The sequence below is a fragment of the Camponotus vicinus genome, unplaced genomic scaffold, assembly GCF_025532165.1.
Source record: "Camponotus vicinus isolate PSW18456_S1 unplaced genomic scaffold, iyCamVici1.0 SCAF_4, whole genome shotgun sequence".
NCBI classification, from domain to species: domain Eukaryota; kingdom Metazoa; phylum Arthropoda; class Insecta; order Hymenoptera; family Formicidae; genus Camponotus; species Camponotus vicinus.
In genome coordinates, this window is record NW_028141976.1 from 18,417,578 (window position 1) to 18,443,540 (window position 25,963).

General features: G+C 43.4%; 1 long non-coding RNA gene across 1 annotated transcript in view; it reads right to left on the reverse strand.

Annotated features, from left to right (window-relative positions):
• The window catches only part of LOC145970901 (uncharacterized), a 77,295-nt gene that overhangs the window by 31,292 nt on the left and 20,040 nt on the right, over positions 1 to 25,963 (reverse strand). Inside the window, exon 2 of the long non-coding RNA XR_014438667.1 lies at positions 7,123 to 7,280. This is a non-coding gene — a long non-coding RNA (uncharacterized LOC145970901). The remainder of the gene's footprint in view (positions 1 to 7,122; positions 7,281 to 25,963) is intronic.

Below are 25,963 nucleotides of genomic sequence, written 5' to 3' on the forward strand. Positions count from 1 at the left end.
ATGATTTTATTTATTAATAGATAACGAAAAAAATAATTTTAAAATTTAAAATATTTTCCGCTAAACCGGAATAAAAAATCTAGAGAGTGTTTAGAACATTAGAGGATCGATGAAATAAATATTTATCGTGCGAGTCTTCATCAAATCGCCTTGCTCCATTTTAAAGCTGGCGTAAATTTTGTAAAAAAAAAAGGAGATCCCTTTTGCATCGCTCAGGCCATTCGCCGTCGAATTTTTTAAAACCACTTTAAATTTACCACCCGACTGTAAAAGGTGGATAATAAGTTTTATGGGTCGTCACCATCGACCATCTGCGATCCGTCATCCGCGGCCGTGTTACGTCCGATTCGTTACCGATACATTGTCATGAACGTAATGCGCCGGACGTTGTAATGTTACATTCGATCGAGTTTCCGGTATTTACGAATACGCTGGAATACAGGATTGTTTACTACTTTCCATCGTTCTCAATCAATGCGACGCGATAAAAAAAAAAGAAAAGAGAAAAACTTTTGGTGCGAGATGTCGACCAACTTGGGCGAAAAGGTTGACCGGAGAAAAGAGCAGGAAGTCGGGCGCCGCGGTCGGGGCTTTTATCGCTTACGGAAGTGCCAAACACCTGTGGAATAACGGCGCGGCCAAGTACATAGTTGGCGAAGAAAAACGAAAGTATTTAGCACGCGAGAGAACCCGCAAGATAGGGTTTTATTGCTCACTGCCGGCATGCCGGTCGCTCGTGTGCACACGCGCGTTACACATACACGTTGAAGAGTAAGATCGATACGTTCTCCGTCTCGATCCCGAGGCTGGTAATTGCCACGGAGTCTACGGAGACTGAGAGAAAAAAGCGCGCCTCGTTCCTCTTCTCGTAATACGAATCTTTCACAGGTTCTTTTTTTCAGGAGATTCTCCGGAAATCACTCTCTCATTGTATTAAATAATCACTTTTAAAGCAATCATATCACTTTTTTTAATTAGATTTTAAGACGATAAAATCAATCTGCCACTTAAAAATTAAAGAATAACCGCGATAACGTTCTAAGCTTAAATTGGAGAATAACATTTTAAACGGAATAAAGACTATGAAATTTTAAAGTCTACGTCAAATTGTAGCTGGATCGTCCGACGCATTTTGCGGACTTGTAAAGTTGAGAGAACACGAGTGCAGCAGTAATCCACGGCGAATCGGAAACGGAAGGAAAGAGAAAAGGGAACACATAAAAGCGGTATTCGGCAAAGAACGGAATCCTAGACCAGACCGCTGTGAGCGCGGTGCCATAAGAAGGAGGAGGAGGAGGAGGAGGAAGAAAGGGAGGATAGCATAAGCATAACAATCGGGGGGTATAGAATCGGTTGTAAAGTCAAATGCGCGCGATACTTGGGTAACCGTTTCGCGTTGGGATTCCCCCTCGCACTTTCGGCTCCAGGATCGGCCCGTAACCATGGTAACCATGGTAACTCAAGCTCATAATGATCTTCTACCAGCGGTCCAGAGAGTCCGGCACCCTTCTCACTTACCGACACACTCGACAACCGCCCGTAAACGCCGCGCCGAGCATCCCTGACGCCGCATCGGTAGGAAGCCCCACGCTCATCTTATTACAATAAAGTTATCGCAAACTTCGTTCCGCAACGTTAATCGCCGTCCATATAACTTGGGAAGGATTAGCGGAATACAGGCCAGCAAAAGCGACGCCAAACACGATTCATTATTTTGCAGACGGTATAAAAGAATGTTATAAAAAATAAAAATAATACACGCAACCCCTTGTCGTCGTTGCCGCATCTATACGTCTTGGATAGGAAATACAGATTGATGATAAATCTACGCTAAGAGGGGAAGATAAAATTCGAATAATTCAAGTTCCAAAGTACGACACACGTGTTGCAGTTATGTATTAATCGGCTAATTAATATTAACCGTTGAACGATTGTCGCGCATGTCCATGTCCGTGAAAAACGCAAAGTTGCCATTGCGAGAGGGAGGCCTCTTGAAAAATTCAGGCCGTAACTCGACGGCTACAGAGAATGCGGCGGTAATCCAAATGCAAAAACCGCGCGCTTTTCTGAAATTCAACTTATTACTGCCGCGCTTGTCCCGTGTATTAAGAGACACGCTAAGCGAGTTGTTTCCGTCCAAGAGCGAGGCGTTGTGGCGAAACGCCTCCCCCTAGGGGAGGGGGAAGAGGAGAGAAAATGCGAAAAAAAAAGAATGAACCTTAACTCAATCTGTGTACACCGCTGTACTGAGAGCTCGCGAACACCAACGCGGTGGCCTATCAATTTTTCAACAGCAATTCTCATTGCGCTGAAATTTTATGCCATAAAAAATAGGAGCAATTCTCACCCTTTCTCGGTAACATTACATCGGGCCTCTGTCGGGAAACGGCAGTAATGCAAAACGCATTCATTTCAACGTTCCTGCATTCGTAATATCGCGTTCTGGTATTTTAATCAGAGGCGTAACTATATAAAAATTAGGTGCCCGTACATACGATCGCGCTTGTCACAGAGTATTAAATTAAGAACGAACGATTCTCGCGTGTCCAGCAGGGATGAGCGAGTGCGATCTTCGATCATGCTTTCTGCAAAACACGCGCGCAATCGCATTTGTAATCGCAATCGAGTGTGCATTAATTTTAAGGGATTTTCAAGAGATGGCGTAACTACTACTGTATCGCATCGGGTCATGTTGCTAACTTCATGTCAAAGCATCATCACGTGGCTTTAGTTTTCAGTATGTGTTATTTTGCCGAAGTGTGAAAGACATTATTTTTTTGAGCGTTGAATATGTCGAATTTTGTGCCAACAAAACGCAATTTGCGGGAAGCTTTGCTTTTTTGCTTCCATTTGAAGAAAAGTGCTGCTAAAAGTCAACGAATGCTGTCGGAAGCTTATGGTGATTATGCTGCATCAATTTCAACATGTGAGTACTGGTTTCGACGCTATAAAAAAGGTGATTTTGACACGGAAGATAAGGAACGTCCAGGCCAGCCGAAAAAGTTTGAAGATGAGAAAGTGGAAGCTTTGCTCGATGAAGACCCGAGTCAAACGCAAGAAGAACTTGCAGAATCATTAAATATTGATCGATCAACGATTTCCAGACGTTTAAAGGCCATTGGAATGATTCACAAACAAGGAAATTGGGTGCCATACGAGTTGAAGCCGAGGGACGTCGAAAAGCGCAAAATGACCTGTGAATTGTTGCTTCAAAGACACAGAAGAAAAAGTTTTTTGCATCGTATAGTGACGGGTGATGAAAAATGGATACGCTACGATAATCCGAAGCGCAGAAAATCATGGTGCAGGCCAGGCGAACCATCAACATCGACGGCAAAGCCGAATATTCATGGCGCCAAGCTCATGCTGTGTATTTGGTGGGATCAGCTGGGTGTAGTATATTATGAGCTGCTCCATCCCAACGAAACCATCACTGGGGAACGCTACCAACAACAATTGATGCAATTGAGCCGAGCATTGAAGCAAAAACGGCCAGATTTCGCGAAAAGACACGACAAAGTGATTTTCCAGTACGACAACGCTCGGCCTCATGTTGCGAAATCGGTCAAGGAAACGTTAGAAGCGCTTAATTGGGATGTCCTACCACACCCGCCGTATTCCCCAGATATTGTTCCTTCCATTTACCACCTATTTCGATCGATGACTCATGGCTTGTCTGAGCAGCGCTTCGATTCTTATGAGGATACCAAAAAATGGGTCGGTTCGTGGATAGCCTCTAAAGATGTGTCGTTCTTTCGACGTGGAATCCATCTATTACCAGAAAGATGGGAAAAAGTAGTGGCTAGCGATGGACAATATTTTGAATGATCAATTTGTAACCATTTTTTCACAATAAAGCCGTATTTTTACCAAAAAATCCCTTAAAATTAATGCACACTCCTAAATTATAAAACAGAAGTATGAAGAATTAACTGGCGCCCAATATATGTCACTCGTAATATTTACCGTATTATTTTTATTACCGTATTTTTCTCATTCTTTCTCCGCAGACTCAATAATTCTCTTGTAAACGCCTTATAAGATGAATTGGCGCAATTACTTGTGAAAAATAATTTTATATTTATAACACACAATACAAGCTCCGCTCTTTCGAAAGAAGGGAAAACTTGGTTTTATAAGGCGAGAAGACGTTCATCGTGTTGACTGTGCCTCAATACCGCGAGCTCCACTAATTAAGATCATTTCTGTGCGATCTAACGGCGAATAATTTCATCTTCTTAATCATTCGACATTCATCGCATGAAAGAGTCTTGATTTTAAGTACGGCCTCTAATAATAATTCTAATAACGCGCTCTTCACGAGCCTCTGTCATTATTCCGGGGGGTTACACGCTCGCGCAACGGATCGTTCCTGGCGCTCGCGGGCCACTTATGCAAATTATCAGAGAGTTAATTCCGCCCTCTCTCCCCCTTTCTCATATTTCCTATTGCATCTGACGTTATTATACGTAGTATTTTCGCCGACAAGATTTTTATGATTCGTCTGCGTACTAAGCGGAACGGAATATAACGCATTTATATGAATTAACTCCCTTTCGATGTGAAAGGATTTTTCTTTCTTTCTTTTTTTTTAAACAAATGCGCGTATTTTCTTATCACGCGCTCTTTTTGCAACGACAAAACAACGTCGCTTCTATTGCGAGACCGCATCATTATTCACAACGTATGCCGACACCGAATAAATTCAGCTTCAGGAATTAAACACTGTTGTCTGGTATTTTCAGACTGGCGGACACTTTGGCGAAATTTTAGGAAAAAAACATGTGTACGTCAGGGCGTGTGTGCGCACTGCGGAGCGAGAATGAAAAATGGACTTTAAAATCGAATAGCTCCTGTCATATTATAAATTGAATTTTGGCTTCGGGAGCGTGTACCACCGAGATTTTTTTTCCTTCTTTCGCACGGCGCTTTCTCTTTTCCGCTTTCCACGAATTTAGCGTTTATACATATATATACATGTATATATATGTATATATTTTTTTCGAACGTCAGTCGTGGCTACGTCGAATATTTTTGACGAATTGATAATGAACGCCCGCGGGAGGGACGGCTTTCTCGAAAGTTGGCACGTAACGCCGTTGACTGGCGCGAGTTTGTCGGTATGACGTCGTCGAATTTATCGTTCGACGCTCGATAAATTTATAACCATAAAATTACAAAGTATCAAAGTGCAGATAATGATTATATTACGTTTGTATTACGCTTGAACATGGAAAAAGGTCACATCAAATCAGACAATTAATGTTAATTAATTAATTATCTCTTCAATATTATTTCGTACTTACACAATCCGCGCTTCTTACATTTATTTTCTTGAATTAAGAAAGATTTCTCGCATTTATAAAAATTAATATAATGCAATAAACTTTATCTGCGAAATTTTATATTGGAAAAATTGATGATCTTTATATTTTAGGCTTATTCAAATTTGTTTAGCGGAGGGACTTTTTATTTTTTTATGCAACCGTTAACTTCTAATAATAATAACTAACTGATTTCAGCACATAAGTCTTTATATAATAAATGGTGTCTTCTTTTATTTCTTATTTCTCTTTTTCAGTTAATGAAGAAAGAGAGAGAAATCATTTTAGCCACAATCAAGAATCAATGGTCTGCTCTATGTCTTACCATGTAATATTTATTTGCAACTTGAATAAAATTGTTTATTGGAACGGAACAAATCACGATCGTGCATCAATCTCGAAATCGAGATGTCTAATGGTCCTTTCTCGCTTCGTATGGCTTAAGGCGATATCTATTCCGTGCGCGTTCGCGATGCTAAACAAGCGGGTGATCACTCTCGGTGAACTTCCAATGGACTTTAATCTCTACGACATGTATTAATACATCGCGAGCTTGGTAAATTATATTAATTAAATTTCTGCCTGTGTGTTGGTGGCGATCCGGATGCGCGTTTCGCCCGGCGCCATAACTGGAACGAATGGCACCGTCGATAGTAAGCAATGGGATAATTACTTCTGGAACGCCTCGTCTACTAAAGCAGTTACATGTTTCTGATATTACACGGATATACTATATCAGCGCGGATATTAATTCTACCATCATACATATGCGCGCGGTCTCGATACTTTGTTTATAATGTACCTTTAAAGTTTCTTTTTCAACCGGAGTTCCGGAATGTCTGCGATAATGAAGCGGCAATTAATGCAAAGCCGCGATACGAAATATACAATATCGTTAACGCATAATGCGAATTCCGTGTTAAGTAGTGTCATTAAAGTTCCTATCAAAATTATAAATTGTAATTTCTTCCGATTGTGAAACTATTTCTGCGATAATTACTTGCGATTGTAAAAGAATCTTTTTATATTACTGATTACTGTATCATATATTTTCTTTCGCGTTATATTTAATCATCACGCTACAATTGTATAATTAAAGAAGAAAGAGGAAGATTATTTTCTTTTGCATAATATTTGCAATTCTTTTTACGCGTGTACCAATTTATAATTTAAATTATCACACCGTTGAAATATAGCACAACGTTTATGCACATATCGTAAAAAACGCTTCTGCACTTTATTAGATATCGCGAATGGAGACAAGATCGGGGCCGACATCCCATGAGAACGTAATAGAACACCTCCATTTCCAACGGCGGCGTTATCCGGCACTGCCTGTCCTCATTATGCTAAGCACTAGAAATCGATAGCATTAGAACGGCGGACTTTACCCGTCCCTCCGCATCCCTTCGACGCCCCGCCGACGTGGCAACGACCTTCCCGCCGTCCGATTTGCGTGCAACCCTTTCGTTCCCGCAATCACGCCGGGATAATCAGTATGCAAAGTCCGACCCGGTCCAACATGGACGATTCGCTGTAATGCAAAACGGCCCGAACGGTCGGGGTGTTCGATTCCCGTCGGGGATACGGGCGGCGAGAAATGCGCGCTCCGCGCGTCTGTAAAACGCGCCGGGAAACTGAGAAATGACCAATTTATCATTTCGTTCGCGGGCCGTCCACGCCCGTTAACCGATGCGCATAAATTGCGACCCGGAAAATGCCGCTCCTCCGACGCCGACACGACGATACATGCGGAATCGAACTCGCGATCATAATGGAATTTTAATAATATTCTTACCGTTTCCGCCTCTCGTCCGAATCACCCCCGCGGGAATCTCCTAGCGTCTTGAAACGCGCAAGCCGCGAAAGTTTTGGAGCGTCTTCGGATCATCCAAGTCGTCGTAATATTTGAAGCGGGCGGAGAGATTCTTCATCTCGCTCCTCTTGCGATATTGCCTGTGGAAATTATGATGGTCTTTATCTGAGATTACGGTTATCCTTGCGAAGCGACGAAACGATGACGAGATCGTCCGGTCGGTTATTACGGACAAGATCTCCGCTGTACGATTTGCCGAGCGAAGCAAAACGATAGGTACGAATGTGGAATAAATAATGTATGCTGATTCTTGTAACGAATAATCGGAGTAATATCGTTGAGCCAATTTTTCATCGGATACTATGATTAATCTTCAACACTAAAGTAAGATATTACAAACAATACCTAGTATGCTCCTCATCCCATATACGATTTTATGTATATTTTTATGCTTGAAATTATTGCAAAAAATTTTTTTTAAGATTCTTGCTTAAAGGTAGTTGCTCTTATATAACCAAATGCAATTTATCCAAAGGATGAAAGTATTCTTCTGAATCTGTCTAATTTGAATCTTTCAATTCTAAAGATAATGCTACATATGTTAATATATACAATAATAATTATTACATTATAGAGTTTATTTCGATTCGAGATTTATTCGAACCATTCGACTTCTATAAATACCCGATAGAGATCGAGGCGAGAAACTGGAAATACCGGGAGACATTTGCATCCAAGTGCCGTCCGTTAGCAATCCTAGCTCAATAATCCCTGTTCCACGTCGTCTATCGGCAGACGCTATCGGCTAATGACAAAACTACAGGCTCCGACAGTGGCGCATTGGCCGCGCGATGTGGACGTCGGTATCAAGTTGTTGCCAGTCCAGTTCAGCTGGACCCTCGCTTCGCCGACCGAATGATAATTTGCAATACCCTCTTCTCCTCCTGCGCATCCATCTAGTCTACTCTACCGGCGCGGCAACGCCACCTCCACCTCTTCCAAGCCGACCCCTGCCGTCGTTCCTCGCCGATCCGCTCTCGCGGAACCCGCCGTGTCGTCCCCTCTACGTTCATGTCCACCCTTTGATTACGTCATACCCCGCGCGACCCCCTCGGTCCCCAATCCTCTAATTATATTCACTCGGCGCTCCGACTCTCCGGCTCCAGGGGGTCCAATTCCGTTCACCTTTCATTACGAACTGGCTGCGATTCCAGCGATCGAACCAGCTGCGTTTTTCTCTTCCTGCCTCTGTCGCGGTCACCTCCATTCGCGTCATCTCGTCTCTGTCTTGCCCGATAGCCGCCGGTACCTGCTTTCGGTAACAGGGAGGTCGCTCGCTGTGTCTTTTTCTCCTTCTGTCTCGTTCTCGATATTCGATCCTCGTCGTCGGTGCGGCTCGCGATGACTACCGGATGGAAGTGGTATCTCGGAATTTCCGCGTGCATTCTGAGCGCCGGCCGTGTGATCCGGACGAGAGGGGAAGGACTAAGTTCCTCGATAACCGCGCCGCAAGTCTGGCTTAACCGTTCGACAATCGTTGTAGCGAGTTATGTCACGTCGGTTCTTCGCGGTCGGATTTCCTCTTATTTTTCGTTCCTTTCCATTTGTTCCATTGCACTTTCGTTTAACGATACTGCGCACGGAAAGCTGTAAAAATTCACGCGAGCAATAAACGAAGGACGCAACAGTTGCCGTTTGCGTTAATTCGCGAGAAAAATTATCGTAAAAACGTATCTTACTCATTTTGCACTCTTTAAAAATATCTTTATGAATAATATTCTCTTCATTGGCATAATAAATCAATATAAATATTTTATCTACGTATGTAGCGCAATATAACGCTAACTAGTGCTTGAAATATGAACGAAATTTAAAACCAAGTTGAAGGGACCATCGTAGTTCCACGCCATACTATACTATATCAGAATTATCAGTAAGACAATACGAGATACATGCGAAGGTTCGCATGCTTTTCGGCGCTTAGACATGGTAATATTCAAAAGAAGGGGCGTTTCACCCAGGTGGCTGCGGCGGCATATCTCGCCATTGGATTATTCAGACGTGTTGATTATAAACTAATGGGCCTTGAAATATAGAGATATTATACGCGACGGTCCGCCAGTTATTACTTCATAATTTCAAGGAAAATTATTAAGGAAGGAAGTGTCTGTCTATTCGCGTATAAGAAAGCTTAGCTATGTTATCTCTTGAAGATTTAGGGGAATCGCGCGAGCCACGAACGAAAGCCCCTTTTCACATGTAAGTGTTTCGAGCGAGTCGTACGTGAATGACCTCTCTTGGTGTAATTTCCCCAAACGAATCGCGTCGATCTACATCGAGCTTGAAAAATATTCAGACAACATAGCATTATGTAAAGCATAAAATCAGTTTATCGATAAGTATCGGTAAATAAGTCTAATTATACAGTTAGGTAAGATTATGCAGTCCATTCTCCGATTATCAAGCGCGATTGAAACGCTGCGATTAAATGAGTTCATTTTTCGGGGTAAATGCATCGAATTCTAGGAACGTGGACAATAGTCAAGATCTCCTTAGCTCTTCTGCAATGAGAATGCAAAGGAACGCCAAGAGCGCCTCGTTGCCGCAGCCGTCCCGCGGAACTCCATTATTACTCGCCAATTAGCCATGATTAAAATATTTGGGCATCTCGCGTGCATTCAGAATATTAATATACACGTGATCCACGGCGTATGCAGGAGCGGCGATTATATGGAAATGCGCGAGCGATCGGAAGGAAAGCCCTCCTTCATTGATTAAATAATCCCGCAAAAGCTCTCGTTAATGACTTATTTATTACGCCAATTATGTTACGGTCTATTAACTGTGCTGTGCATGCACATGTGGGGCTAACGTAGGTGTACAGATATCAGTCTGATCGTAAATTTCATCAAAATTACCCGAAAATCGTCGTTAATTGCATATTTACACACGCAGTTAGTTAGTCAATCGGTTAGTTTTATCATGACGCGTGGTCTGCGTACATCATATAGAGATGTTTGATAAAATGCTTTGGTATACCTCCATATGCTCGAGATAATCTCTTCCACTCGCATTATCGCGAATCGGGGAATTTCGATCATGAAAAACAATCTCGGATCCGATAGAAGTCTCTTTCAACGCGAGCGATAAATCTTCCCGGATAATTTTCAAGTTTCATTTTTCGGTCGTTTCTCTCTTCCTCTCTCTTTCTTTATTTGATGCAATTGTCAACTTCAATGTAGATATAATTACTTTCGCATTCTGCAGTGACATTGGTCGAATATACGAAATTATTATACTTTAGTCAGCTTGTAAAAAATTTTTGTAAATAGATTGTATGAATCTTTTTAACACACATCTTTCGCGCAATGACAATTTCAATCTTTGCGTTAAAAAATAAAATAAAGTTAGCTCGTTAATTAAATTACGAGACATATTAAATTGCCATTTCCGTGCTACGCGAAAGTTTGTTGGCCTGGTTAAAAGGAATATTATCTTATCCGATCGTTATAACTCTGATTTGAGAACAACAGAGTGTTATTAGGTTGGAAAATTCAATCTCATCAAATTTACATTAAGTCGATAATTTACATACCATGTAAGCGTACAGGTGATAGCTCTGCGCGCGAAATTAGATCATACTTTTCGCCGCTCCCTAATCTAGTCGCCGCGCATAAATTGCGGGAAAATCGTTAGGCATAGTTTCTGCTTGGAGTGTCTACCGGCTTGGAAATTACGCGAGCATTCTTTGAACTTTCGGTCGGCAATAATTCAAAACTTGGATCTAGTCGACATCTTCGCCATCAGAGAGGCCTCTCCTTTAAAATATATCCATCTTAACATAAGAACATGATCTCTTTCTAAATATAGTTTGCCTTTTTAGAGAATTTCAGGCGTTTCCAACAATTTAACAAATGTGACGCGGGTTAAAGCTGGCATTGAAACACCATTTTAGAAATATTTCCGCAAGAGTATCCGGACGCTGGATAGAGTTTGGACCGATCCTTGTGTAATGAACGTCCAGTGGTCGAATTTAATTCGAATACGGTATAGCTGCTAGGGTGACGGCTCGGCCAGAAACAGAACCAGAAGAGGGTTGCTAAATATTCAAGCATTACGGCTCTGCATAAATTCATTTCATTATAGCGCCACCAAACATTGCTTTTGATGCTTTCCGCTCGTCCCCTGCAACTAAGCCACCCGCACCACGGTTCCATAGTCCTATCCGCAACCGCCAACGGCGCTTCATGCGCCGCATTCCGCTTTCTCACCCCTTTGCTTCTCACCCCATTCGTTCAATCGCACCCTTTCTTGCCGTAAGTACCGTCAAGTCCATTCGACGTCCGCTCCGCGAGCTCGGAAATGACTGACACGTAAGATCGAACATACCCTTCTAACGGCGTACGCCTTACCTTTCTTTCCCGCATAATTATTTGACGTGACCGCGGCAGTCATCATTACAGAGTACAATAAAAGTCATTTTAATTGTCGCTGATAACGAGCATTTTTAAAAGTACACGCCGCTGCGCAATTTTTTAGCGCTGCGGAAAATCGCCGATATCGCAGTCAGTTTAATAAAGCCAATAATAACAGCCATAATGACGCTATTAACGCGCATGGATGTTGCAAAAATGCATTAACCGTATATCGAGGCGAAAAGCCTTTGCGCGCCGTTTGCGATAAAAAAAAGGTCCGCGTACGCCAATCGCCGACGCAACGACAGCTTCGGTTATGGCGACTAAATTATACTCTCCTTTTTTTTCAGCCCGTCGGCGTGCGAGCGAGCGAGCGCCATTATTCGGCTCGTAGGAACGTTCGATCTGGGCTCATCGAACTCACGATACGTCAGTGGCACGCAGAGAAACGCGAAGCACCGTGGTGTCGTGGTGCGGCAAAGCGGCAGGCCGGCCTCTCATGCATATGGAGCGTTTCATTATATTAAACCCTTTCAATGTATAATTTACTTTTGCGTGAGTCATTTGAGGTACGGCCTGTGCACAGGCGACGGAGGACAGAGGGTCCTCTCTGCAACATCGCCGACCTAAAGATAGCAGCCCGGCAGAGTCGATAGCGCGCGCCCGGTATACATTATCCTCACGTACGATTTTTCACGGAAGTTTTGCTTCCTTCACACCCTTTATTGCGACAAGCCCTTTTTGCATAGCGCCGCCCGTCGGCGTGCTCCGGACGCGTTTTGTCGTCGGAAGAAGGCGCTTGTATATCTACAGGAGAAGCGAAATTGTTCCAGCACACTTAATAAGAATTGGAATCTTCATTGATGTGCCTAATACTACAAACTTTCAAATGAATCTGATTCTTGTTCGTAATCATCGCGTGCGAAATAACTTTGTTACAAATATCGCGACTACAGAGTAACAGAGATTTTATTCCAAATTTTTTTCATTAGATTGCAGTAGACAATTTGTTATGTTATTTATGCTAGCGAGTGGCACGCGTGCGCGCGGTGGTATTTAATGGATTATATTTATATATAAAATGAGAAGAATGAGAAGAATGAGAATTAAATGCCCCGTAGATACTTAAGCCAGCTTTCTCCTTTCCAAGGACGTCCATTAGATCGACGCGTATTAATATTCCAGACGGTAAATCGTCCAATCTCGCATTTGCATCGCGCGATTATGGCGCTAATTAACGAAAACCTTCATTCATTATGCAAATGACTATAATAACGCACGGACGAGTGCGTAATTCTCGACGTGGCGCGCACTTAAAATGTAATATAACAAAGTAAAGCGCAATTAGCAGCCATGCAAAGGTATTGTTAATTAGCGGAGCGACTGCTGTCTGCTTTATTATTTAACTGCGTATCCAGTTGCCTTCCGGCCACAAAGGAACAAATAGGCGGGTTTTATCGAGTTCGTCGCGCGTAATAGGTCAGGTACGATCGCAAGGGGCGAAAAAAGGACTACGACCAGTTAATACTTCACAGCTACGCGTTTTCAAACCATGCGAAAGTCGGATTAATTCGCTAACAAGTTATCGCTTCGAAAACGCGCTTTCGAAGAATGGAAACTTTTAAATGTGTAAGCTCAAAATCAAATATATTTTTTATTCTTACATATTTTTTTTCACGTGTATCACGTATATGTCTCTTTTACAAATAAAACCAATAATATCAATATAGTTTATCGATGGAGCTTTTTATGTAACCTTCTCAGCCTTTTCGAGATGCAACTGAATTTATTGCGATTGATATTTGCAATTAATATTTTCATCCTTACATATACGTATATACAGGGTGACCCATTTTAACTTAGGCAGCCAAATAACTCGAAAAATAAGCAAGATAGAGAAAAATGTTTTAGACAAAAGTTGTATGGTTTCGAGGGGGCCATAAGATGGTATCATTGGTTTGACCTTGAAGAGTCATTTGAAGGTCACGTGAAGGTCACTTCAATTTTTTTAAATGGAACATCCTATATATTTTTGTACATTCTTGTAGCTCATCTCGAGAGCTTTCCAAAACACTATAATTAAGTACATTTTCGTTAAGTACTTTTTGAGTTATGAGGCTTGAAATAATTTCTTAATTTTACATAAACCGTAAAATATCTTGTAAAATATTCATTTTTCGATTACCTTACCTTAATAGTTTTATGTACAAAATAATGAGAGGAATCAATTGGTGTAAAGAAAACACATAGTTGTTTCGAAGAAAAAATATGTAATTTGCAATTAACAATTCCATATTTTTTCTTAAAAACAACTATGTGTTTTCTTTACACCAATTGATTCCTCTCATTATTTTGTACATAAAAGTATTAAGGTAAGATAATCGAAAAATGAATATTTTACAAGATATTTTACGGTTTATGTAAAATTAAGAAATTATTTCAAGCATCATAACTCAAAAAGTACTTAACGGAAAGGTACTTAATTATAGTGTTTTGGAAAGCTCTCGAAATAAGCTACAAGAATGTACAAAAATATATAGGGTATTCCATTTAAAAAAATTGAAGTGACCTTCACGTGACCTTCAAATGACTCTTCAAGGTCAAACCAATGATACCATCTTATGGCCCCCTCGAAACCATACAACTTTTGTCTAAAACATTTTTCTCTATCTTGCTTATTTTTCGAGTTATTTGGCTGCCTAAGTTAAAATGGGTCACCCTGTATATATTGCAATATTAAGAGACATTCTGTAACAAAATGAACCCTTTTATTCTCTATACGACAACCTAATTTCTCGCAACATTGTGCAAGCGATTTCGTAGCACGTCACATCGCCGTGCATTTATATATAAATACGTGTTGCAAAATTTCACATTCGCGATATTTCACCAACTGAATTCTATGGTAATAATGGTGAAGATCGTCATTCCCGTATTCACGTGTTATATCTAGCGTGCAAATCGAATGAAAGTTTATTTCCATGGCGCGAAATTGTCATATCCTTCTTTTTTTTAGAAACACTCACGGCGTTTGCCGCACGACGACTGATTCCTGGTTTGACGGATAAAAGTTACATTAATTTTCAGGATGTTACGTCGACGTTAAAAAATATGCGAATCACTCTTTTTGCCCGTCAGAATACGGGAGCCGTATTTCGGTTCGTCTCTGACCAACGTTGGGGTCCGTTGGGTGAATCGGACATTCACAGTAACACAATTAGACCAACAATCGATAGGAGCTAGTGATGAATACGAACTTCCTTTCTTGAATCGCGCATGAGTATCTCGAGCAAAGAAAGCGAATGAATCAATCTTTTTTTCGTTAAAATAAGAATCAATCAAAATATTTACAAACGCAATAATTGTTGCCATTCACGTGAGTAAATATCTATTATTATTAAAAACTTTGGTTAAAAATTTGTTTTATGCATGGATAAGAATCTTCTGAAAATGATTGCATTATCACGTTCGAGATTATTCATGTCATTTTTATTTCGATTTATGGTAGGCAACAATCATGAAATGACCAAGAAGCTTCTCATATAGATTCATAATTTTATATTATATATATAACATGTATTTTTTTTATTAATATATAAATTATAATTCAAAAATCATTTAGTAAGACTATTAGCAACATTAATAAGATCAGTGCGCTCCTAAGATCGATTTCTCTGTTCAAACTCGGGTACTGTTTGAACTTTTCACTAGAATACTACCCTGACCATCTACATCCCCCACCTTCCCCTTGTTGAGTATAGGATTTCATCTCCCATCCTCTGGCACCTCACGTTCTCTTTCCAACGAACCATCCCCTATCTCATTTGGCCTCATTGTGCCTTAGCGTCCATTGTTTTTTAAATTACGAACCCCACTTCTGTCAGGCGGAACTCGATTTCATTTTTTGTTGGTACTGTCACTTGCCTGAAACGCTTTTCGCGATTCATTCAGCGGGTTGTCTTTGCTAGGGTAGCTGAAACGTATCCAGGAACGATAATCAACCCTCGCCGTCGTGTGTTACGGACAAAATACATCGTCAAAAAATCAACCGACATTGATTATCAAAAAATTGCATTCATCGTCTAATTTATATCATCGAATAGTGCTTATCAAATGTACATTTCTTTATTTTACAAATTTCCATATAATGGAGAAGAATTGACAGACGGTTATAAAAATCATCCATCATGATGATGTATAAACCAATAATTATCCTACTAATTTTACCCTTTCAACTTTCATCTTACGACTCCATCGTACGATTCATCTCTGAATCACCTTTCATTTGACGTCATAATCTTTTCAACCCCCGTCAATTCTTTACATCTATCGAAAACGCTATCTATCTTCTATCTATCTTGTTTACAACAATCTAATGAGCCTCGAACGTAATTCGAATCCCCAATGCCAGCTTTTAAAACGATACTTTAAATTCTAATTCGCCTGGAGGCCGCATTCTTGCGAGAAGCACACTCGAGCGCCCCATCGATAGCTGTCATCGATAACGCCCAGCATGACACTTTCACGCGCGCGCGACCCATTTACCGGCATAAATCATTGGAAACGAAAACATATCCCCGCGGCCACGCCAATTTGCCAACACCTGACCGCAGCACGAGCGAGAGCGAGAGCGAAGAGCGGGACCTCGCACGAGAGCGCGCGAATGACGGAGATGATCCCGTCCGAAAGAGAGAGAACGCGCGTAAACAAACGCGAAATCATGACACGACCGCCGCGGCCTACGTTGGCACGCATACGATCGTGCGTCACGTGCACGCACGATTCACATATATACACGGGGGGAGGGTATGTACGGTAGAGAGAGTCCGACGATTCGGCACGCGGGATTCAGCGGGGGTGCGACGGAGAAGCGAGAGCGCGACGCGCGGAGAATCAGCGAGGAAGCGAGAGAAAGCCGCGCGTGCGGGACGCAGAGGGAACGAGAGCGACCGAGCGGACCAGAGGCGAGAGGTGTTCTAGCGTGGATGACTCGTCATTGCCGTGGGGCGCGCGTGCCGCGCAACCATACAGCGTGCACGCGTGTGTACACGCGGACGCACGCGTATGCGGCGCGGCGCGAGCCGGCACTGGCGAAGCGCTATCCGCTCTCGGTATGCCCGTGTCCACTGGGTGACCTAGAAATGTGTGTCATGAAGAACGCGCGGATCATTGCGGGCCATTCATCGGTACGCGATGAATGATGCGCGCCGGCCGGCGAGTCTCGCCTCGGAGATGCGGTTTCCGGATTGTTATCCGCTGCCAGCGCCGGGTGTATCGAATTTTTATCAAGGTACGAATTATTTCGAGCTATTTTTCTGACAGTTTATATGTTACGGATGAAATTTCACGCATGAATGAAAGCAATAGTCGCAACAGATCGGCAACTGATTCCGCAGCGACCTTTTCGCGATGCATGCATATTCCCGTGTTTTATTTTTTCCTTTCAAGGACTCTGCTTGCTATTCGCATAACGACCCCCTCATCAATTATTTTAGACAATTTAAATATATTTTTCAGATATATGCTATAAATTGACGCGTAGACTAAGATTGTATCCGCATTTCTGACCGCTGAATGATTTCTGTAACATCCTATCTTAAGAGAGATATTAATTAAAGTTCCATAGGGGCGCGAACGCGCGTTACTCCCGTAATAATAAACTACGTTTCATCATCGCGGCTTTTCGGAGCCTATACCCGAATCTCATTTTAATGGCCTTGTCACCATAGCACGGATATGGCATCTCGCGTCCCTCTTCATCATCATTTCCGGCAAAACGGGGGTCCGTCGCGCCACGCGCGCGAAATCATTTACCCGCACATTTCGAGAACACCCGGTGGATTCGCGTGGCCGTGTGCGTGCACTCACACGACCGCGATCGGCGCTCTCTGGCAGTCATCGCACCACTCAATTACTCGCGGCACGCTGTGGAATCATTTACCCAATCATTTAGTTACATCAACGCAACGCAACGCGACTGGTCCGCCGCACGGTCAGTTTCGCGGGCTAGCAGCCGGCCGTTTCGGCACGGCCGAGGGGGGAACGAGGGGAGACCTTCAGTAATGGGGGTTGGGGGTGGTGTGGCGTGAGAGGGGGGAGGGGTCGCATGCAGAGGCTATTGTATTTCACCACGCGGGACCCGGTGTGTATCGTTACCCTGTTGATTTCGCGTTATATCGTTATGATGACGATATAATAGCCCCGGTGATGCTCACCGGGTAGATTTACTTTGATATGACGCGTCGGCACACGCTCGCGAATGTGCGAACTGCCACGTATTTTTACACTTTGCGGAATACGCGTGCGACTGCGAATCGCGTTAACAATAGGGAGGCTTACTTAGGCTCTGCTGATCGCGCAAGATTTCGCGAATGACGTAAGACGCGCGAAATAGCGAAAAGTCTCGAAACTTCATCATTGTAGAACCGATGATAATTGATAGTTGATTATTAATAGAATAGCGGTAACGATAATTTGGACATCTTCGTTAATGAGTCTTACATATCGCGGGCAATGTTTTGCATATTATTGATTTTAACTTATATCATTAGTACATTGATAAAATAGCCATGTTCTCGTGTCATCGCTGTTGTTCACGCAATATGTATATTACGCATTAAATTTGAAATTTGTGTTTACTTTTATATCGAGAAACTGTCAGCGACGAAAGATATACCTCACGAGACACACATGCGCCCCTAAACTTTTACATAATATTATATATCTATAAATCAAATATACACACATATACACGCACGCACACACGCGAGACCGCGTCCACGGATTCCCAGAACTGTGCGATATCATCTAACTCGAAATATCCATAAACCAAAGCTGCTGCCGAACCGTAACCGCAGGGCTCGGAGCACCAACAATGTACATATTCGGTATTCTCTCTCGACGGCAGGAAAGCGCCGGCACCACAAAAAAATAAGTATTGCCAAATTTTTACCGTGCAATACCGTCGCAGCGTGCAAAAACAAAGAGCCCGGAGGAAGATTCAATCGCGGCATTCAAGAAGGCAAAATAAAATTACGTGACATGCCGGCACAACAAAGTGTAGCATCAGCGGTTGTTCCATCACGCGCCGGGCCAATCGTAGCAAACTTCCAACCCCCGGTAAAGTCCGGATACATTCTCGAAAAGAGGAAAAAAATCCATCGGGACGTGGGTGGGGCCGGGTGCGGGTGGTATATTGCAGATCAATACAATTGCACGTTAGTGCTAATAAATAATAGGCGGTGGGAGCAGAAAAAAGCGCGCAATGCAGCAACGAACACAACACACAAATAATACGCAATACATCAACCACGCCGGGAGATAGGTGTACATACGTGCCTTGCTCTCGCTCCCACCCGCGCATCCCCGTCTCCCTCTTGCCTCCACCTACCGCCAGTCCCCTTTTTTTCTACCCCGCACCTATAACTGTGCAAGCACCACCCCCGGGGCACCGCCATTTCCGGACAAATAAACTCTAGTCGACGTAATTTTTACGCCGGGCGCCAAACGCGACGAAAAGCGGGGACCGCGAACGGCATTCGGCGGGAACAATGCGAAATTCTGCCTCGACCGTCTTTCCACTCTGCGATTCTGCCAAAATGACGTATATGTATATTTTCCAAGATATCTCCTAATCGCGTAACATCTAATTCAATGTCAACAAAATTCTTACGAAATCTTTCGTTCGATTAGATTATTACAAGATTGCGAACCGCAGTCTTATTTCTATCTTAATATTATTAGATGTATAGATTAAACTTTTAATCATATATAAAAATGTTTCGATATGCAAATTGTACGACGATAAGAGAAGCGTTACATTTTTCGAGAAATTGGTCCTTTTAATCTATTTACACGAATTTTTAATTTTGATATTTGTCAAAAATAAATCAAATCAGACGTTTCATAAAGCTCAAAAGAGGCGCACACCGTCTCGACGCTTCGTTAAGACGCGACTGTTGTAAAACATAATGATCGGAGGCCGAAATAAAACACGCAACACGGTGCGTTTGGTATTTCGCGATAATTAAGAATGATTAATGTTACGCGGCGCAAGGACGAAGGGACAGCGCGCGTCCCGAAAGTCGTCGACGGCATGGCTGTCGAACATTAGTTAATTTTGAAAAATTGCGCTAAACACACGCCCCGTGAATTGGCTTCGGGGAAGCTTCGGCAGGCCAATCGGGAGGAGACATGCACGTAGATATCCTCTCTCCTCTCTCGTACACGGCGATCGGGGGCTAGTCACCCCCGCGCGTCCCACTTCCCCCCTTAAGGGCCCTCTTCCCGCCGTCCTACCGAACCCCTCTCTATCCAGCGACCGACCCAACCCACCCACGCACACGTTAATGCCTGAAAAATGTACGGCAATTTTTTATTTTTTAATACGCTTCTTGTCTCTCTCTTTCTCGCCTCTCGGCGCGCCGCGGTACTTTTTCTCTTTCTCGTCCTCGTTTCCTCCCTCGCCACCCCCGTATGCGTGATGTAGCGCCTCGTTCGGTTCGTTCGGTTGGTCGGTCGGTCGAGGTGCGCGGCCTCTGGGTTTTTTTTCGCTCTATCGATAATTTGTTTGGATAATTTCCAATGGTATTGATCTAGATGTACATCCTGCAGGACGAGCGCAACGCCTATACCGTCGCGCAACAAAGCGCGGCGATGGGCGCACGCAGAGGCGGAGGACGAGACGGAAGAGGGTCGAAGCTGATCGTGAGTTACTGACGTTTTAGTATTTATCCATCTACGAGCTCGTTTTCCGCGTATCCGCTTAGGCGGTGGAGACACGCACACAGATACGCGAAATCGTGCACAGGCGCGCATCGTTCTCGCGGAAACACGCACGCGGTTCGGTCCAGACACCACCGGCAATACGAGTGCGTTCGGCCGTCCGTCGTTGTAATATTTCGTTAGCCGTGTGCCGGGGCCAATACGGGATGGGAGGGTGGGGATGGAAACTTTGATGAATCGCCCTCGTCGCCGATACCGCAGATCGACAGATACGATGGCTGGTCTGTCGTCGCGCGGATTCCCCGTCACGGGGGTGAGAAAAAAGAAAGTCGACGGACGACAGGTGCACGCGGCTCGAAGGCTAAATGATCCTGTTTGCACACCCTTATCCCTTGCACCTGCCTGTTGATTTTTCAGAGTCTTTAGAATGTCCCGCGATACGACGACGCGATGACGCGCGAATATTTCACAATTGCCATTATATAATATCGAAACGAGATTGGAATATCTCGAACGTCATCTTGTAAATGACACTTTATTTTTAATTCGTTACAAAATTAAAAGTGAAAAATAAATATGTTTAAAATATTGATATATTGATACGTATGTACTTAATTTATTCCTATGAATAATAATTATTATTTTTTAAAAAAATCGAATCTTTACAAGAAACAAAGATGCTTAATTTGTATGTATAATTTTAATATTAATACGAATCGACTAGATTAATAGATTTTGCAAATTTAATTTACTACATTTTTTTATCAAATAATTATATTGTATATATATTATTAGATAAATTCTCTTTCGTAAATATATCTCTACGACTAAGTCGAGCGAAAGACGAAGAGAAAGATAAGAAAGAAATTGTTTGTGTTCGCGAAGACAATGCGCACTGGCCGTGGAAAGAGTAGCAGAATAGAATCGCGCGGATAAGAGGTAGGGTGAGGTGAGACTTCTGCTCTTTGGGGTTGGTTTTCACCTCACTTAACCCCTCGTAGCGGTCGACTCGGTGACCGGGGGCGGCTGGAACTGGTGGGTGGGCGAGGATGCACCGGTCTTCGAGTCAAGTTTTAATTAGCTTTTCCGAATTACCGATGTAGCAGGCTCTGACTCGCCGCTTCAGGCTCCTTTGCCGGAAGGACAAAGAGGGAAACTTTAGTAGGCGAGCCCCGTTTTATCCTATGGTCGCGCTCCGACTTGGACAATGGCCAAGTAACTGGAGTACGAGAATCTTGATGAAAACGTCTAGGCGAGTGCTCGTAATTTTGATTCTTACAAAGATTGTCTTTTTAAGTATCTCGCACGCTGAGTCTAATTGAGGCACATTATATACAGATAATGCAATCCAAAATTGCCTTAAAAAGTTTCTAGTTCCTGAAAAAGTTGCGGTATAGTAATAAAATTTGCGGATATTACGATCGATTATCGCAAAATTGATAAGAATGCCAAAACGCTGCAACTTGAATTAATTAAAAATTGATATTTCTATAGATGTGTGTTTATGCGGACGCTCCTGTAATAACGTAAAATAAACAGACGAATATACACGATACCTATCTCTGCTCAGCAAAGCGAACAATATACGTGTCGATCGGAAATATAGGAAATGGATAAGAATGCATTGATTATAACAAACTATATAATGCGATTTCTGATACCGAGGCAGCCGAGAAGGATGCTGCTCAAATCCATTTTTGCGTTACGTAAAATCCTATTAAACATCCGATGTATCGATGTTCTCGATAAACGTGACACGTAAACCGCTTTAACGTGTTACTCGACGCTGACCTATGAGTCTAATGATTAAAAAAAAAACATAGAGTTCTAAATACAATGTTCGATTATTCGTAATTATTTCATTTTGCGCATCCGACTATCAGCCAGCCTCTTCGCCCCTTTCCGACCCTTGCCATTCCTCGAACTTTCACCCCGTCCGAATCCCGCCAGCGTCATGGACTAGAGGGGGAGGCGGAGAGAGGAGGACAATTGATAATCCACACATTAACGCAGATATCGCGTGTTATCGACTTTGATAAGCCCCGAAGAGATATTTAATGAAATCAATTAACATTGTAATTACTGACTTAAGTGATGTGATTAAATGCCAAATTTCTTGTGAACTTGGAGTAATTGCCTGGGTATTATTATTCGCAGTTACACGGATGGAAACTATTCTCTCAATTTATTTTATCTAGTAATCAAACAATTTTATGTAATTAGATAAATTCCATTCCTTTATACAATTGTTTATTTTTAATTATATATTCATTCATATATAATTGTTTATTTTTAGTTATATTATTCACTTTCTAAAACGATAAATGTCTGAAAAAAATTTCGAGTTACGTTCAATAAATTGCGTAACAAGAAACAAACTGGAGCAAAAGCAAAAATTTGAGAATTCTGGAGCAACCAGCGATCCAGACACAAAATCATCGTCACGTGCGATGGTGCCTGCATAGCGTCCGAGCTTCTTCGACATTCCCCTCAAATCTCAAGTTAGCGAAAAATCTCGCGGACGTAAGCCTCCGCTCCCGCTTCCGCTCCCGCTCCCAATCTCGCGAAAGCCGTCGAATTCGTTTAACGAGAACGCTCGGACGGCAGAGGCCTGTCGTCGAAAAAATCGTCGCCACACCCATACCCAACCACCCACATGCCCTACCCCTTCTATTTCACCCTGTCCCCCTGCCCATCCGGAACCCCCGCGATCCGGAGGGGCATGCTAGCCGTGCCATCAAGGTGCTCGATATTCCGCGCATTTCGGTATTTCCCAATTAATAGGAAAGCGCGCGAGCGCGCACGCGAGAGAGCGTTCGCTCGCTTGCTCGCTCGCTCGCCCGTCCGATCTCGCGCAAATAGGAACAAAAAGAAGCACGTATACACCTACGTGCAACACACGGGCGGCGCACACGCGTGCGAGCCAAAATATACGGGCACGCGTAAACACACGTATATGCGATCGTGTACCTATACTATCGCGCACGCGTATTCTGACAAAGCTTCTAACGCGAAAAAAAGCAGGGACTGCAAGCGGGAGGGTGCGACGTAGGACAGGGAGGAAAGGGGGATCGGTCGAGCGCGAGTAGAAGCGAGACGGCTAGCGCGGGTGCGAGCGAGAAGCCGGACGATTGGATAGAATCAGCAGTCTGCGAGTAACAATGGGGGGTTCAATTGAAAAAATAATTTAATGTGTCCTTTTAATTAAACAGAGAGGAGGGACAGGCGGGTGAGGACCGAACGGGTGGCACCGGCGTACACCGTGGCGTAGGGTGAGAGTACGGGGATGGATGGACGAGAACCGAAAGAGGACGTACGGGGTGGCGCGGAGGAGCAGCCAGCAGCAGGAGAAGCAGGATGAGGTGGAGGACGCGGAAGAGGAGGAGGTGGAGGCGCGGCTCGGATGGACGCGGAAATTTAAAACCTGATCAATTGATAGGACGGAATGAAAAAAGTAGGGTTGTGGGGTTGCGCGGGTGGCGGTGCCGGAGGAGAGAGAGAGCGGGTGCCACGGCGCATCGACGACGCGGGAAGGGAGCGAGGGGGCGGAGGAAGGCGGTGGAGGAGGCGATGAAGAGAGGGGAAGACGGGAAGAGGGGTGCAGGCTGGTTCGCGAAATAGAGGTGAGGAGGGTGGCGGCGTGCGGACCAGAGGCAGGAGAGAGAGGAGGCCGCGGCGAGAGAGGCGGGTAGATGGGATTGCCGGGCATTATTCTGAAACGCGAATTTGTTCATTTGTTTCTTCCCTCTGTATGCGCCGCGGCGTGTGTGCATCCTTTTATCGACTGAAATCCAGGCTTCGAATTACCGTGCAAATGATTTTTTTTTTTTGAGTGCGCACTCGCGCTAGTCCACCCCCTAGCGTGGTCCCCCCTCCCCCCGCTCCCCCATGCATGCCAGCCTCTCCGGTCCAGACTCTTCCCTCCCGATTTTCTCGCTGCAACCCTCTTCTGCATCGCGCCGCGCACCCGCGCGTTCGCGCCCGCGCGCGCGTTTTGAACTCAAAAGGAATTTAAAACCGCCGCCGCCGCCGCCGCGGCCGCCGCGGCAGCGCCATGAGATGACGCATCCGGAACAAACGAAAAAATGGGAATTTCCCGATCTGTCGAGTTATCCGCGGGATTTGTGTTACCTGAGTCCCGATTCGCGAGTTGCGCGACACTTTGGGCGACGGGTAACGCGTTAGATCGCTTATACCAAAGTGCGTCTGAGCACTTGATTGAATATTTGGTACCGGGATTCGCGGATTCCGACACCTACGAAGCGTGCCAAAATTTTTTTTTTACAGAAACAATTGTTCAACAATTGTTCAACAATTTTAGAGATAGAAGATATCAAAGAGATCGAAGAGGTCGGAGATACACAAATAAGTGTTGAAACGAAATATATTTTAAGTTTTTTTTATAACACGTTAAAATTGTGTGATAAAAATTAAGTCAGTAATTAGACTTATCGAACGAATTGAAATATCAAATAATGAATTTGAGATAGAAACGTAATTCTCTTTTAAAACGGTAGTAATTAAATCTATATAAAATCTATATATATATATGTATATATATATATAAATCTATATATAAATCTATATATAAATCTATATATAAATCATTAATATAAGTCTATATATAAATCATTGGTACCGTCGACGTTTTATTAATGATTTAAATATTTTAAAGCTACGCTTGAATTTAAAGCGTTAATTGAATTTTCACCGACAATTCGATCGTCATTATAATAACAACTCGCGGTCACTCCTAGTTTGAAATACAGACGATGCGCGACTAAAGTCAGCGTGACACCGCGATGCAAGCAACTTCTTCACAATTGACTTCGTTAACGCGACGTTTCTGACGCGGAAGAGCGCAAGTACGACGGCGTCCGGCGCTTCTGTGGACCCCAATGGACATTATTACGAGACGAACTGAACCATAGATAAACTCCCGGTGCACGAGATCACGGAGCAATATGAAACTCCTCGATCTAATATGGCTTGAGGCGGCGACGAAGCGTGACGTCACATCCGCCGTCCCGTCCGCCGGTCATCTTGAATATTGAGTCGACCACCGACGGACCGGAAGTTATGAGATTCGGATTCCGACCCCGATATCCCGATCCGCGTTTATATATCACGAACGACTTCGTTTCGGCTCGGTGAACGTCTCTCGAGCATGCGACTTTCCCTTGCGTTTGCGCCTCGGAGCTGGACGCCGCGGAGGATTAATGCCGTTTCGCGCACACTATTCGTATTTTATCGCGATAGACGATAACGGTGTAATATTCCATGTAGTCAAGTAAACAATCTGCAAACGAAGAGGAAGCTACAATATGCTTCCGGACAAAAGGATAAATAAATAATCGAGTCGCGCTGATTTGCGTTGTTTAACGTGATAAAAATAACGCGTCCTGCAAACTGCAAATTACAGGATCGAGAGATGTATAATTTTGCATGACGCAAATTGCATTTACGCGCTTATTTCCGTGATTCTTTCCATAATACTTTGTATAATGTATTTATACGAATGCGCGAAAACTGGAGCAGCGCATTAATAATAACCCTATTAGCCGGCTGTACCGAGGCGAAACAATCGATAATTCATTTGTTGCGTCCATTAAAAATGTAATTTAAAAATATATTAAAGAGTCGGCTCTCTCTCTCTCTCTCTAGCGATAAGGGAGATAGGGAGG